This window comes from Stenella coeruleoalba, assembly GCF_951394435.1.
Source record: "Stenella coeruleoalba genome assembly, chromosome: 1".
NCBI lineage: Eukaryota > Metazoa > Chordata > Mammalia > Artiodactyla > Delphinidae > Stenella > Stenella coeruleoalba.
This window is the reverse complement of record NC_137169.1, coordinates 58,260,753-58,275,160: the sequence shown is the minus strand read 5'-3', so window position 1 is coordinate 58,275,160 and position 14,408 is coordinate 58,260,753. Positions and strand designations below refer to the sequence as shown.

Below are 14,408 nucleotides of genomic sequence, written 5' to 3'. Positions count from 1 at the left end.
TCTAAACATGATACTGCCACCGTCCAGGGTAGCACCATTTTTGCCTGTCAAGCAAGCAATTTTATGCCTGTAGAGAAGAGCTGAGAAGAGTTGCTGGTATGTGACTAAACAAAGTCAGTCAAACACGGAATTATCTCTATTCCTTCCCAAAAGCCCCACTAAAATAATATTCAATAAAAAACAAGAAGGTATAAGTCACAAGAAAAAGGAAAATGGGAGAGAAGACTAAAGCAGACAAGAAATAGAAAGTAGATGAACAAGTGACAAGGCAACCGGCTTAGCAGAACCAAGAGAGTGGAAATCTGAATGTCTGTGAAGGGTGGAGGATGTGAACATAAAGCTGGTCCATTCCACCAAAACCTAGAAAGGCTCAGAATTGGAGCCACTGAGCACTTTCGAAGATAGGGATGTGAAAATGGGACTGAAAATAGGAGGACTGGTTGAAAGTCTTTATAAGGAGCACTTAGACCTCCAAATCCCCCCACTTCCTTTTGCAGCCACCCTATCCCCACCCCCACTCTGACAGAAGACTGGAGATGTTGTTTCTATTAGAATGTAAGCTCCATGAGGGCAGGACTTTCATCTGATTTGATTACTGGTAGATCCCAAACACCTAGGATTATGCTTGGCACAAAGTGCTAAGGGGGTACTGGATAAATATTTGTTGAATGAATAAACGATCAGGCATCCAGAAAGTATGACATGAGTCACAGTTGAGGACAGGGTACTCAAAAAACAAGGTCAACTGAAAATCTAGATTTAAAAAATAAAACAAAACCAAAAAAAACATGATGAAACTTCCAGGCTCCTAGAATGATGGCAGCCAGGCTTAAACCTTCCCCACCCACAAGTGCAGTGTCTGATCCTTTCTGGTGTATCCGACTAGCCCAAGAAAAGGGGCCTACAGAAACCAATAGAGGTCTGTAGGCAGACAAAAGAGGCAGATCTACACTACATCACCTACTCCCCCTATGCAACAAGCCCTGCACACACACACACACACATACACACACACACACACACACACACACAGACGTTCCAATCAGAATCAGCTAAGGATCAGTAGACATTTGAGGAAGGCTGCCAACACAAAAGGCACAGATTTTAAAAAGGAAATAGAAATTTTTTTAAAGAGAAAAGAACAGAGACAATGAAAATAATAGAAAACACTCAAAAAAATCATTAATACTCTCAAAGAGATGAGCAGATATTGCATCCTTATAACCAAAACATTTATTATTAAAAAATAAGTGTGTATGGAAGGGGACAGGGTTGGGAAAGAAGACAGAGAATAAAAGAGTTTTTTTTTTAATTCCAAGAAGACAAAAATAACTGTCAGTAACAATGGACATAATTAGAATGTATAATTCTTAGAGGGGAAATTTATAACAGGAGATGCATTTTTGGAGAAAACTATGGCCCATCATAACATCTAATTGGAAAAACTTGTAAGTATTATTCATATATAAAAGAGTATACAATACCATTAATATACCACAGTAAAATACATGTAAAAAAAATAACAATATATATATTTTATAAGGACACATACAAATAAAAAGAAACACAACAGAATTAGAATGTTTGCCTGTGAATAGGAAGGGAATGGGAGTAGGAGTAGGGTAAAAAGGGTATGAATGAAAATTCAGTCAATCAGTCAAGTAAGAAGGCCCTTGAACGATTAATGATGAGAGTAAGTCAAGAACTGAGAATTATGATTAGCTGAAGCTTCTGCACCTGAGTGAAAAGACAGAGTGTCACTGTATCATTCACAATTCTCCTGACTGGAAATGACAGAAACTCAACATGTACTAGCAAAAACAAACTAAAAGGAATGTACTGGCTCACTGCAAAATTCAGGGGTAGTTCTGCTTCAGGCAGAGTTGGATCCAGGTACTCAAATGATGTCTACAACTCTCAGCTCTCCTGTGCCAAAACTTAACAACTGAACCATTTTACTCTGTTCATAAGCTTGTATGTTAGGAATTCAGGAAAGGCTCAACTGGACAGTTCATTTCTAATCCACTTGGTGTCAGGTGGTATCTAGCCAGGGCCAGAAGTTCCTCTTCTACAATAGCCTTCTTCATTCACATGTCTGGTGTGTTGGTAATCCTTGTCCCCCCTCCTATGCACTCACACACATGTGCGCACACACACACACAAACACACAATGTGCTGGGCTTGGTTTCTACTCAGTTGCTGTTTCTGTATACTTAGCACGTCTAAAGTTCATTATTTCCATCATCTCTTCAGTAATTCAGTCTGTTAACACTCACTGATGGAGTCTCGGGAAATATTCATGGCCTTGCAGTTATTGTTCTGGGTCCAGTCTCTAACTGGGCCTAACAGGCTTCATAGAGTAGAACTAATTATACACAAATCTTGGCTGAGAGCAGACCCATGTTCTGCTGAAATCAGAAGGCCTGTAGGCAAAGTTCAGTGCATTTAAAATTACGTGTTGTACAGATGTGAGGGCTTATTAACAGTTGTGGACTGAATGCGTCTCTGCATAGAAAAGCTCCCTTCTTTTCAACTGTCACTTACTATAAAAATTGTTTTCTTATATTGAAGCCATAGAACATTTGGGGGTTTTGGGTTTTGTTGTTTTTATTTGTTTGTATTGGTAGAGGAAAGGAGCACAATTAGAGGTGCCTTCTAGGAAGAGTAATCTGGCCTCACTTAGGGTGGATTGGGAGAGAGACTAGATCTGTGATCTCTAAACATTTTTATTGTGCACTCCATCAATAAATATTTTGAGTATGCAGTCCAATATATGCGTTACTTATATATTTAATCCCTGAACTATTGTACTAACAAAAGGAAAAAACACAAAATAAGTGTAGCTATAATTTCTAATTATTTATTTATTTATTTATTTATTATTTTTGTGGTACACAGGCCTCTCACCGTTGTGGCCTCTCCCGTTGTGGAGCACAGGCTCCGGAGGTGCAGGCCCAGCGGCCATGGACCACGGGCCCAGCCGCTCCGCAGCATGTGGGATCCCCCGGACCGGGGCACGAACCCATGTCCCCCGCATCAGCAGGCGGACTCCCAACAACTGCGCCACCAGGGAAGCCCTAATTTCTAATGTTTTTATCCTGCCTCCAGCAGACTGTCTTAAAGACAAGTCAGAAAGACCAGAGGAGAGACTTTTACAATTATCATGTGAAATTTAAGAAAGTTGCTTGTCAAGCTTATTGTTAGGACACTAATTAATTTAAGGATGTTGGTAAAGATAGTACCCTAACCTTTCTCTTTTAGGAAGGAGGAATAAGCATGCTATTATGGGACAGAAGTGCTGAACACTGGTCTCAGTGATAGCAGCCTAAGAAAAAAGGTCAGGGTGGCAACTCCATTGTGAGACATAATTAATATTTGTAAAGGGCTTAGAGCCAATCAGATTAAGAGGCAGGGTCAAAGGCAAGATTCATTATGACTGCCAGGTTCCTAAGTTCCAAGCAGATTCCAAAAAATGTGACCTAATCTACCAAGAGCTTGGGCAGATTTACACAGAGAGGAGCTTGAGTGAAGTCACCAGCATTGCACCCCACAATGTCCTCAAATTGCAAATGAATAGAATTTTACTTATGTCATTCTAGTCTTGGAATAAGAGCCTCTGCTCTCAGCAAAACTTGTTCAGTTTCCTTGCTGGGCATTCAAAGCCTCCCATGATCTGGCTCTGGTCTAGCTTTCATTCATTCATTCATTCATTCAGTATTTAATGAGCATTAGAATACATCAGGCAAAGTTATTATAGCTGAGGACACAACAGTAAACCAACAGACATAGTAAGTTCCCTCATATAGCTTATGGTCTGATGAGGGAGACAGACACTAAACAAATAAATGTGCAAAATAATGTGATATAATGATAAGTGGAAAAGAAGAATAAGGCATGGTTTTGAGTGACAGGGGAGACTGCTGCTTATAGTCTAGATGGAGTAAAAAACTGGTTTTATCCTCTTACCTGAAGTAACCTAAAAACAGACAAAATATATGAAACAACAATTTGCAAAACACTGTATATCAGGTGACAAAAGGACAGTGATCCCTGAGAGATGGAAAACAAATGGAGTCTTACAAGTCCCTTAACTGACTGCTTCGAAGGAGTTTCCAGGCAAAGCAGAGACGGGGGAATTCAGGAAGAGCTGGTGGGCTCCTTGGGTCGAGGAGATGGGGATGCAAGCTCAGGGAGATCAAGGCAACTAGGATTCACTGGGAAGAGCACCAGACAGAAGAGAGCTGAACAGAAAGAGAACCCAGAGACTAGCTGAGTGTCCCCCCTGAGTATGATGATGTGTATGATGAGTAAGGATGAACTCGTGCAGGTAAAGCAACTACTCAAGGCCAGGGAAGAACCAGCTGGAAGGGTTAGATGTAACGGTACCCGATGCTGACACAGGACCAGGACCAGAAATGCTGCCTCTTCCCACCAGCCGGACTGGAAAACCTCAAGATTTAGGGATCATTGGGTAGACAAACAATTTGCCTTCAGTAGGGGGAAAAATTAGCCCTAGAGTGATAACTGCCCTAATCCTGCCGAATTATCTTAAAAGCAAGACCTAAAAGGATAAATTTGGTTCCAGTAACTTAACTATATTCCAGAACAAAGATCAAGGCTATTTATAGCCATACAAAAATATCGAGCACAATTCATCAGAGACCTCTGGAAGTAGATCCGTGCCCAAATTGGTACTAGGACCACACATGACTAATAAATACAAGAAAAGATGCTCAGCCTTCCTAGTAACCCAGGAAATAGGAAAGAAAATAACAATAAGACACCTGGGGAGTGTTTAAACAGGAGAAGAGTATGGTCAGAACACTCTTTAAATGAATGCACCTTTATTACATTCAAAATTTGAAAGTGTATGTAATTCGCAGGGTAGTCTCAGGATAGAAACAGTTCATATTTTTATTTTTAGAAATACTGAGATAATGGAATAATACCAACAACGATGCCAGGTTTTGTATTTAAATCCTGGTATTGTTGTTGGTATTATTCCATTATCTCAGTATTTCTAGAGTAATACTGAAATACTACAAAAAAACAGCATTTTTATCACATTTTTCTGAGATTCCCCCACACTCTGAAAAGAACATTTTAGATATTTTGACAACCATGCAGTGTAAATTGGAGTCACAGAGGTTGCAGGCTTGGTTTTTTCCATTCTCACCAGAATATAAAGCTAAATGAAATTAACAAGTCTGTTATCAGAGTGCCAGAGAAAATACTTTCCATTCCCATCACAACTTAGCTCACAGGTCCACAGCTATTAGACTGTGTCTGAATCAAAGCCCTGTAGCATAGGCTATAGATGGACCAATAATCTAATCATCTACCAGGCTGCTTCTCTTTCTGACACTGCAGGGGCTTTATATTTTCTTCAGGGAAGGTCTGGGGCGAGTGGTTGACAAAGGGAATGTTTCTGTTGAACCATTTAATTACTTAGCATCTGAGCGCATCCCACCTCAGGGCCACCATCCAGCTCCTCTGGCCAAATTCTGGCAATGAGCAAGGGCCTGGCATGGCCAGACTGGCACTAGCTACCCTTGCTTGTGTGATTTCAGTAAGTGAGAGTATTGATGCTGGGTACCACTGACGGTGAAGGAGAAACATCCCAAACCTCCTCTGTGTACCTGGAGACCAGATGGATTACGCAGGAAGGAAAACTGGAGCACAGTGTGACGGAGGAATGTGGGGAGAGAGAGAGGGGATCTGCTCCGTCCAGTTCCCAGCCTTTCCCCTTGGAGCCTGGTAGTCTCCTATCCTCCACAACTCCCCTGGCTTTTTTTCCTCCAAGTCTGGGTTGATTCTTTGGGAGCTTACCCTCCTCTTCCAGGATAGTTTATTCTGTCCAGAACTTCCTCAATCATTTTATCTTGGAGAGACCCAGCCAGAAGGAGAGAGGAACCTCAGTCCTCTACCTAGTCCTCGCTCAGGCGGGACAGTGTCTGAGGGCAAAATGGAGAACACGTTGCTTACCCTATCTCATTGGAAGAATGGGAAGGAGCAGCAAGAGGAACAGACAGAGAAAAAGGGGAGCAGAAGGAAAAGAAGAAGGAAAGGAAGGAGGGGGAGGAAGAAGGAAAGTATGTGTCGTCTCTTTGCTGCGCTATCCTAATCACTACTCAGAACTGGGAGGTACTTTAAAATATACAGACCATGTTTGGGTTTTGTCAGATATGTTAAAATCTGAAGAACTAGTAAGATCTAGGCTGCAATTTGCCATACTGAAAAAGTTTTCTAGTCTAATTGTCTGCACCAGGGGTTACCACAACTCTAAAGAGGCAGATACATATTTTAGGCCTTGTGACCCATAAGGTTTCTGTCATAACCATTCAGCTCTGTAAGTAGAAACAGCCAAAGACAATAGATAAATGAATGGGTGTGGTGGTGTTCCAATGAAACTTTATTCACAAAAACAGATGGCCGATGGTCTGCCCCCCTTGGGCATAGTTTGCCAACTGCTGGTCAACACAACGCCTTTTTTCTTCTTTTTATAATATGAAAAGAGATATATTTCTAGTATGGGGAAAAACCTCACATTATTCAAAGAAAGGCTATACTTTCGTGGTAAAAAAAAAAAAAAATTCATGCAATATAAAAAAAGTGTAGGTTACCCAAAACCCTACCACCTTGATAAAATCACTTTTAACATTTTGCCAAACATCACTGCAGATATACTCATACAGACATTTGTGCTTGTGTGTGTATGCTTTTTTTATACATGAGTGGGAAATTCTATTCATGGTCTTCTGTAACTTGCTTTCTATGCTCAAAAATATATTTGGGGCATCTTTTCATGTGAATATATTTAGATCTACCTCTTTTCACAGAATGCTTTAGATGGAGGTAATATATCTCCCCTGGTGAACGTTTGGGTTGCTTCCCTTGATAACATCTACATCTCTACTTCCTAGCTGACCACTGGTTGAACCCCTTCAATGATGGGAAATTTGTTCATTCTTGAGCCCACACATTTGACCTCTATACAACAGTGTCTGGGGACTTCCATTCTCCAGAGCTAGAGAGCCTAGCTCTGTAATAAGCCAGAAAGCTAATTTTGAGTTAGTAATCAACTAACTTGAGTTAGTGACTCAATTTTGGGCCACTCCCACCCAGGCCTCTGGAGGCTTCCATCCATTTGAGGGTGGAACTGCATTGAACTATCTACTGATCTGTAGTCGCAGTTTGGGTCATAGCTCCTGCCTCTGCTGATACGTGTTTCAACAAGTTACTTGGGGATTTCCAAGACTGTGGGTGCTTTTCCCTGACCTAACTTCTACATGAGAAGATGACAGCCTCTGACTGAGCAGAAAAACCAGTTTGTGAAAAACTTACCCAGGTAACCTATTCAAAAGGAGGAAGCTCTCTTCATAACTTTTAGGGCAGGTTCAGGCAAAGAGTGTGGCCATGTGCATTAGAAGAAATAAAATCCTTAGGAAGCAACGCTGATATCCCAGATAAATTGTTGTGGAGTCTGTGGAGACCTGATCGCCAACAGACTGATTGATTTGCCTCATTTCTTTCATTCCTCTTTCCCCATCTCCTTCTGACCGAGCCTTTAGTTAGGGTGTTGTTATTGACTATTGAGTAGAAGTTCATAGAAGAAGAGCTTCACCAACGAATTGTAATTAATTTAAAAACAATCAGCTGTCCTGAGTTCTAAAACCATTTCTCTTGCTTGCTTTATAAGGGATTATATAGCAGAGAAAGCCATCTTTTAAAAAATGTTTAAATTTCATAGAATTGGGACTTTAGAGACCATTGTAAATCTCTTTATTTTAAGGACGAGCCACAGCCCAGTAGGGTGAAATGATTGCTCCAAATTCACACAGATTGTTAGTGGCAAAGCCAGGACTTAATCTCAAAGGTCTTGCCTCGTGCATAAAATTTTACTTCACGACACCGTCACTCTTTCATAAGCAACTGATTGATTGATTGATTGGTCTCGAGTGCCATGGGAGGGTGGAAGACAGTTGGAGCAGAAAACAGAAAGGGAAAGAAAAAAGAGTTTTGAAGAAGTCTGGAGAAAGAACAAATTGGAAATTAAATAGGTTCATAGTATAAAGAAGGCAAAATGCAACCAAGCATTGCCCAGGTGCTACATGGAAGACCAAGGGGTCAGGTCCTCCTGGGATGGGCTGAGAATGCCAGTTATGACTGACTATAAGCCCAAGTGAGACCTTGGAGATAACCCACCTATAGTGTATACTCTGGAGCTTCTCCCAGACCCCCTGTTCAGGGGTGACACACCTGTTCCCGAGTTGCTGGGAATATTGGTTCCTGACCACTCACAGCTGTGTCCATCAGTGCGCATTACCCTTAATGAACTGCTTTGCCTAATGCAACACCTCTTCCCAGGAGTACAGGATATGGAGATACAAAAGTCCAATACACTGGACTCAATACGGTCCATTTCTAAAGAACCACCTGCCTCCAGTCCCCCCTGGACTGCAGGTCCAGCTGTAACCATGTTGAGAGGCATCCTTATCCTCTGCCCTATCCTGCCGGCCTTGCTTCCTTACAGGTGTATCTTTCTAACCACTCGCCCATAAGTCTTCTTCATGCAAGGTATGTTTCCAGGTAACTCAATCTAAGATACCACCCAAATTCACACTTTGTGTATCATTCCATGTCAGAATTGAGAAGAAAACCCACGTTTTCTGCCCCATCATTTGTTAACCTAAACCATTCTCAACGGCTATACCTCTTCCTGTGGCTCAAGCTCTTTTTGTACAACTTGACATGACCCACCCTTCTACAAGGTGGGCTCCCAAGGTGTGGGATGCTGACCACCAGTGTATTATACAAGATAATTTTGGTAGTACTTGAATGCGCTGGCTTTTACTTTAATAGTTGTTATCTTAGCTTGGGATTCTCCAGAAGCAGACCCTGAGATAAGAACTTAAGTGAGGGCTTCCCTGGTGGCACAGTGGTTAAGAATCTGCCTGCCAATGCAGGGGACACATGTTCGAGCCCTGGTCTGGGAATATCCCACATACCGCGGAGCAACTAAGCCCGTGCGCCACAACTACTGGGCCTGCACTCTAGAGCCCGCGAGCCACAACTACTGAGGCCTGTGCGCCTAGAGCCCGTGCCCTGAAACAGGAGAAGCCACTGCAGTGAGAAGCCCATGCACTGCAACAAAGAGCAGCCCCCGCTCGTCCCTCTCAACTAGAGAAAGCCCGCGTGCAGCAATGGAGACCCAACGCAGCCCAAAATAAATAAACAAATTTATTTTTTTAAAAGAAGAAAAGTGAAAATGACTTACTAGCATCCAGGCCTAAATCGTTGTTGTGCAGCCTGTAAAGTCACACACGTGTGTAGTCACACATGTCCCCCATACTTGGTTTAATAGTTGTTGCCATCTTGAAATTCTTAATGATTTATGAGCATTTTTAAATCTTGTATCAGGCTCTGCAAATTATATAGTTGGTCCTGATTAGGATGCGTTCCTAGGTGGGGGAGTGGGAAGTAGGTCCCGGAAGGGTAAGAAGGACAAGCAAGAATGTGGCATCAGTTCCCACAGAAGTGGGGAGAGAATTTCGCTCAATCTCGTAGGGAGCCCTGTAGACAGTGGAGATTCACCCTGAAGTTGTTCCAACTGAGAGCAAAGGAACTGGCGTATTTATGTGGCCATAGTCCTTAGTCACTGGTTAAAGGTTGAGGCGGGGATGGGGGAACATCAATTCCCAGGTACTTCCAGCTGCCCTGTGAGCCAGCAAAGTAAATCCTGCAGCTGAGGGTGGTGTTCTGACAATGACATGCAGGTGCCAGTCGATTCTGTAGTCTGTGGCCAAAAGATACAAACTCCAGTGTATGATGGTCTCAGTCCCAGGTGCCAGGATCAGGTGATGGGAATGAATGCACACCTGGAGCCAGTGTGCACGAAACTGGAGAAGGATCAGAGGGGATACGGCAGAACACTGACAGCAACTGCTGGTGTTAAGCATCTACTTTGATGTGATCTAGAGTAAGAGACTGATGCTGGCTCATCAAAGTCATGATTTCACAGGTGAGATTACTAACAGCAAGCATGCTATGTGTAAGAAATAACAAAAGTAAGTCAATCAAAAATATAAATTAAAAAAATCATATAGGAGGCCCAGTGATATGTAGATGAAATGTGAATGACTGAAGTTTGGACACAACAGAGCAGAAAGAACGACTGGATGGAGGGTCGTGGGTAAAAGAACGACTGGATGCAGGGTCGTGGGTAAAAGCACAGTCTGGAGTCAGACCCCTTGGGTTGAATTCTGGCTTTGCCACTTTTGGATTGCATGGCTTAACCTCTCTGAGCCTACCTGCTAGGGTTGGATTAATAGAGTTAATATATGTTAAGCACTTAAAGCAACATCTGCCATGAAAGTGTTAGCTCTTATTTTTCTTGCCTTGCTCCTGACTAGATCAGTGCATCTCAAACTATCTGTGGGATTTTCTTTTCAATCTGTTGCAGGCTGATGCTTTTATCCAACATGATAAATACAAAATGGATAACGAGAAAAATGAAAGAAACATACAGAATACAAGGCCATCTTTTATTATTAATTTCAACAGGCAGAAAATTACTCAAATTGCTATAAAAGTTTTTACATGCTCACCTTCAATTTCTGTGCTTATCCCATTACAGATGGGTAACAGTTCCCAGATGGTCATTGTTCCGTGGACCACACTTTGAATAGCACTAAATTAGAAAAGCTTCAATAAACCCCTTCAGTTCTTGGTGCCTCAGTTTCCAGATGAGAATTACATACATGAAAGCATTTACTAGACGATAAAGGGCTCCAGAAGTGCAAATCAGTGGTGGGGCTATAGGAGTCGATTCTGTAGTCTGTGGCCAAAAGATACAAACTCCAGTGTATGATGGTCTCAGTCCCAGCTGGCATCAGGCTGCTCTGTTTAGAGTGTATTCATGGAACTGTCAGTGTCTGTGAATCAGTCAAGCATTTCCTGCTACTGTACCAAGCGGGGAATAAAGAGCTCCCCTGGCAGCCTGTGGCTTGCACACCAACAGCTACCGCCATCCACAGGTTGCAAGAATCACAGTCCTGGGGCAAAGCATCCAACCACAGACTTCCTATACCCGCAGTACCCCTTCTACAGCCTGGTCAAAAGATTTCACTGAGAATGATACTTGAGCAGGGGTCAGGAGGGAAGAAAGAGTGAAGATAATGTCCTCACTGCAATCCTTGGCTCCTGGCTTCCCTAGGCCTCACTTCTCCTCAGTTGGTGAAACTCAACTCACAGACATCCTTCACCAACGCTTTAAGACTCCATTTCAAGTCTGGACTCTGCCCACACTGGTTTTAAGTGAGCTACTTTGGCCTTCTCTTTTATCTCCACCCTGTCAAACAAGAAAGCAGATACCTAGGAACCTGCAAGAAGTCCACTGAGTGGTAAGATTTCTGCACATCCAACTTTTTGACTCTTTCTGGACTCTTTCTGGACTTTTTGAGGGTGAGTCCCCCGTCTGATTCATCGTTGTGTCTCTCCAATCACCATTATTGCAATGCTTGGCACACAGCAGGTGCTCAATGAGTGTTCGTTGAATGGCTCTATATACGAATAGTCAGAAGTCTGTGGAAACAGAAGTGGCTTTTCAAACTACCCCACCCTGAATCCATTCATTAAGCAGAACTCTACCAGGTACTGGGCGTTCGGAAACACAAATCTCACGGCGAGAGATGGAGGGGATGCACATGATGAGTGGATGTACTAAAAATTCAACAATCCGCAGTTATAGCTCCATTTTCTGGAAAGCAAAATCTCTCTGTGGCCCCAGGGCCCTTTAAATTTTACTGTGACTGTTTTCTTAAGAAATTCCTGGAGCAGAGCCTAACTTTTGTGTAGGGGGTTGGCGGCGTGCGTATTGGCGGCCTAAGGGACGGCTGGCTTAAGAGTTGCCGAGCGTTCGAGCGTTCGCACGCGAAGGAAACTTCTCAGGAGTCAGAGCGACCCGGTGGAGGGCTGTGAAGTGGGGCGGCCCGAGAATCCTTGAACTTCAAGGCTACGGGGAAGTCGGGGAAGGGAAACTGGGGGTGTCCAAGGCAGCCAGCCGTTTGCAAGACTTCAACGCTCCCAACTCTTCCCCTCTGCCGGCCCAGACCTGACGCGGGTTCGGCGGCCGAACCAGGGAACAGCCAGGGCGTCTGGGCAGGAGGGAGGAGGGCCGGGCCTGGAGGAAGGAGTCCGAGGCTGCCGCCGCCCCGCCCGTCGGGCTGTCCGCCCCGCCTACCCGAGCGAGGCGGAGCCGGCGCCCGCCCGGAGGAGCAGCAGGAGGAGAGGTCGGAGTCGTCTCCAGGAGCCCTTAGAGACAGAGTCCCCGGCAGCGGCGGTGACGGCAGGGGCAGCGCACCGGCAGGCGAGTGAGCACCGAGCGGCGGGCGCAGGTGGCGGGTCCGGTCCCCGAGGGGACAGGGGCGCAGCGCGGGGCGTCGGCTGGCCAGTTCGGGAGCCGCCTCCGAGTTCCCGGTGCTGGGAAGCGAGATGGAGGGAGGGAACGGAGGAAGGAAGGAAGGAGGAAAGAGTGTCCCGGAGGGCGGGGACTGGTCGGGGCACTGGGCGCCGGAGACCGGGATGGGGGAGGGAGGGCAAGGGACGCCGAGACCCGGAGACAGACGGCGCTCTCGCCCTCGACGGGCGGCGGTCGGAGGGCGCAGGAAGCCAGGGGCCCTGCGGGGCCAGGGCTGGGGGCGCGGCCCCCGGGACGAGGGCGGGAGTGGGAGGAGAGGTCTCCCAGCTCGCTCGCTTGCTTCCTGGTCTGCCCGCGGCCGTGCGCCCCGCACCGGGTTGGGGCTGGAAGGCTCCGGCGTTCCCCGCTCGTGCTTGCGGTGGTGCCAGGTTCGGGAGGAGGGCGGACAACTGGGGGAGACCGGGGCGCCACGCCCCTCTTCCCTACTTTCTTCCGTTCTTTCTGGGGACTAGGCGGCGTGTGCGCAGACCTGGAACCCGCTCGGCGCTGGGCTCTGGCAGGGAAATAGCGGGTCACAGCGACGACTCAGATCACACATCCCGCGAGGGACCCCCGAGCAGTGAGTGGCCTGGAGACTGTATTTGCGGATGGTATGAGGCGGTCAAGACTCAGACGTGAGTCTTGCGTGATTTTAAAAAGTACTGCCCTGACACTTATTGCGTGGATCAGAGTGACTTTTTTTTTTTTAATTTTAACTAGGGCATATCAATTAAAGCTAATTCTAAAACGCTGTCACTGAAGTCGTCCGACACTCACTTGTCCCTCGCCTTCCATTTGTGTCTTGTAAACTTGACTTAAACCATTCATAACTTTCGAAAAGGACCCCGTGATTCTCGTTAAAACCCCGCCGTGGAGTGAAACTTTGGGCAGCTAGAAATCTGAGTGAAGGAACTGCCGAGGCCTGTCATCTTGTGGTCACCCCTGTCCGGGCGAGGTTGTATACAAACAAGTGCACAGAGAAGGAAATGGCCAAAAACCGGCGAGAAGGGAGGTCCCCCGCGCCCACGTGTCAGGGCACGTTTAATGGCTGCTTTGAGTGGAAACAAACCGGAATGTATTAGACCTTGTGGAGTTGGGCAAACTTCACATGATTAGCTTCCTTCCCATCAGTTGTTTCCTCCCCCGCCCCGCTACTGTCTTTGTGGACACTTTATATTTCCTGGGGCTGTTGTAGCTTCGTCTGAATAGACTGTCTATAAGGAATCTTTTGGACCTTGTCAGAGGTAGGGACTGTGTCTGTGTGTTCTCTACTTTAAAAGCCGAGTTTGGCTTTGTTTTGAAAGTGCTAGTCACCACACTGCACCATTGCTGGTGCTTCGCAGCCCTGCGTGTAAATTATCGCAGGATGGCGGCCCTCACCTAGGAGAACCAGGAAGGCCAGCAGCGCTAGAATGACGGGGTTGCGTTTAACTGTTGCCAAAACAGTCACATTCAAGTAAGGAGCTGTTTTGATTCTTTTAAAAAAAAAAAAAAGTATATGTGTCAGCAAGACCTGTTTTCAATAAACAAACATATGATTCACACATAATTTTTTAAAGTAATCAAACGTTTTACAGAGACTTAAGTGATAAAAGGACTTTGGGATCAACCGTTCAGTCTCTTTGCCTTCTCTAACGGTAAACTAACACCATAAAACCCTGGTTTAAGTCCAAAAAATGCTGAAGAATCTAAGGGCTGCGTCTTTAGGCCTTATAAAAAAAATGCAGTTGTATTTTTACTGTTTTTAACCCAGGTAATTCAGGAAGGTGTTGAATCTGGACAGCATTTAGCTTTGTGTAGAAATACATAAAAATGTGGATCTGTGTTTCACAAGAAACCGGACAGATTAATACTCTAAAAATTTTCAATGTCACAAGCTCCAGTCTCATTTGAAAGCTCTCTAATGAGATTTGCGGTGTTGGGCTTACGTTGTCACTTGTTGAAGGACGTG

The 14,408-nt window shown here is 44.9% G+C and overlaps 1 protein-coding gene across 5 annotated transcripts in view; it reads left to right on the top strand.

The window, feature by feature from the left end:
• GNG12 (G protein subunit gamma 12) overlaps positions 1 to 14,408 on the top strand; it is a 280,258-nt gene that overhangs the window by 142,405 nt on the left and 123,445 nt on the right. Inside the window, exon 1 of one of the 5 annotated variants that reach the window (XM_079917651.1) lies at positions 12,009 to 12,371. The exons of 1 other annotated variant lie outside the window; for it this stretch is intronic. The gene's annotated coding sequence lies outside the window, so the exon portion shown is untranslated. Of the gene's footprint in view, positions 1 to 12,008; positions 12,372 to 12,967; positions 13,093 to 14,408 lie in introns of those variants that run through there. 3 more of the 5 variants (XM_079917650.1, XM_079917655.1, XM_079917652.1) reach the window with 3 other exon arrangements.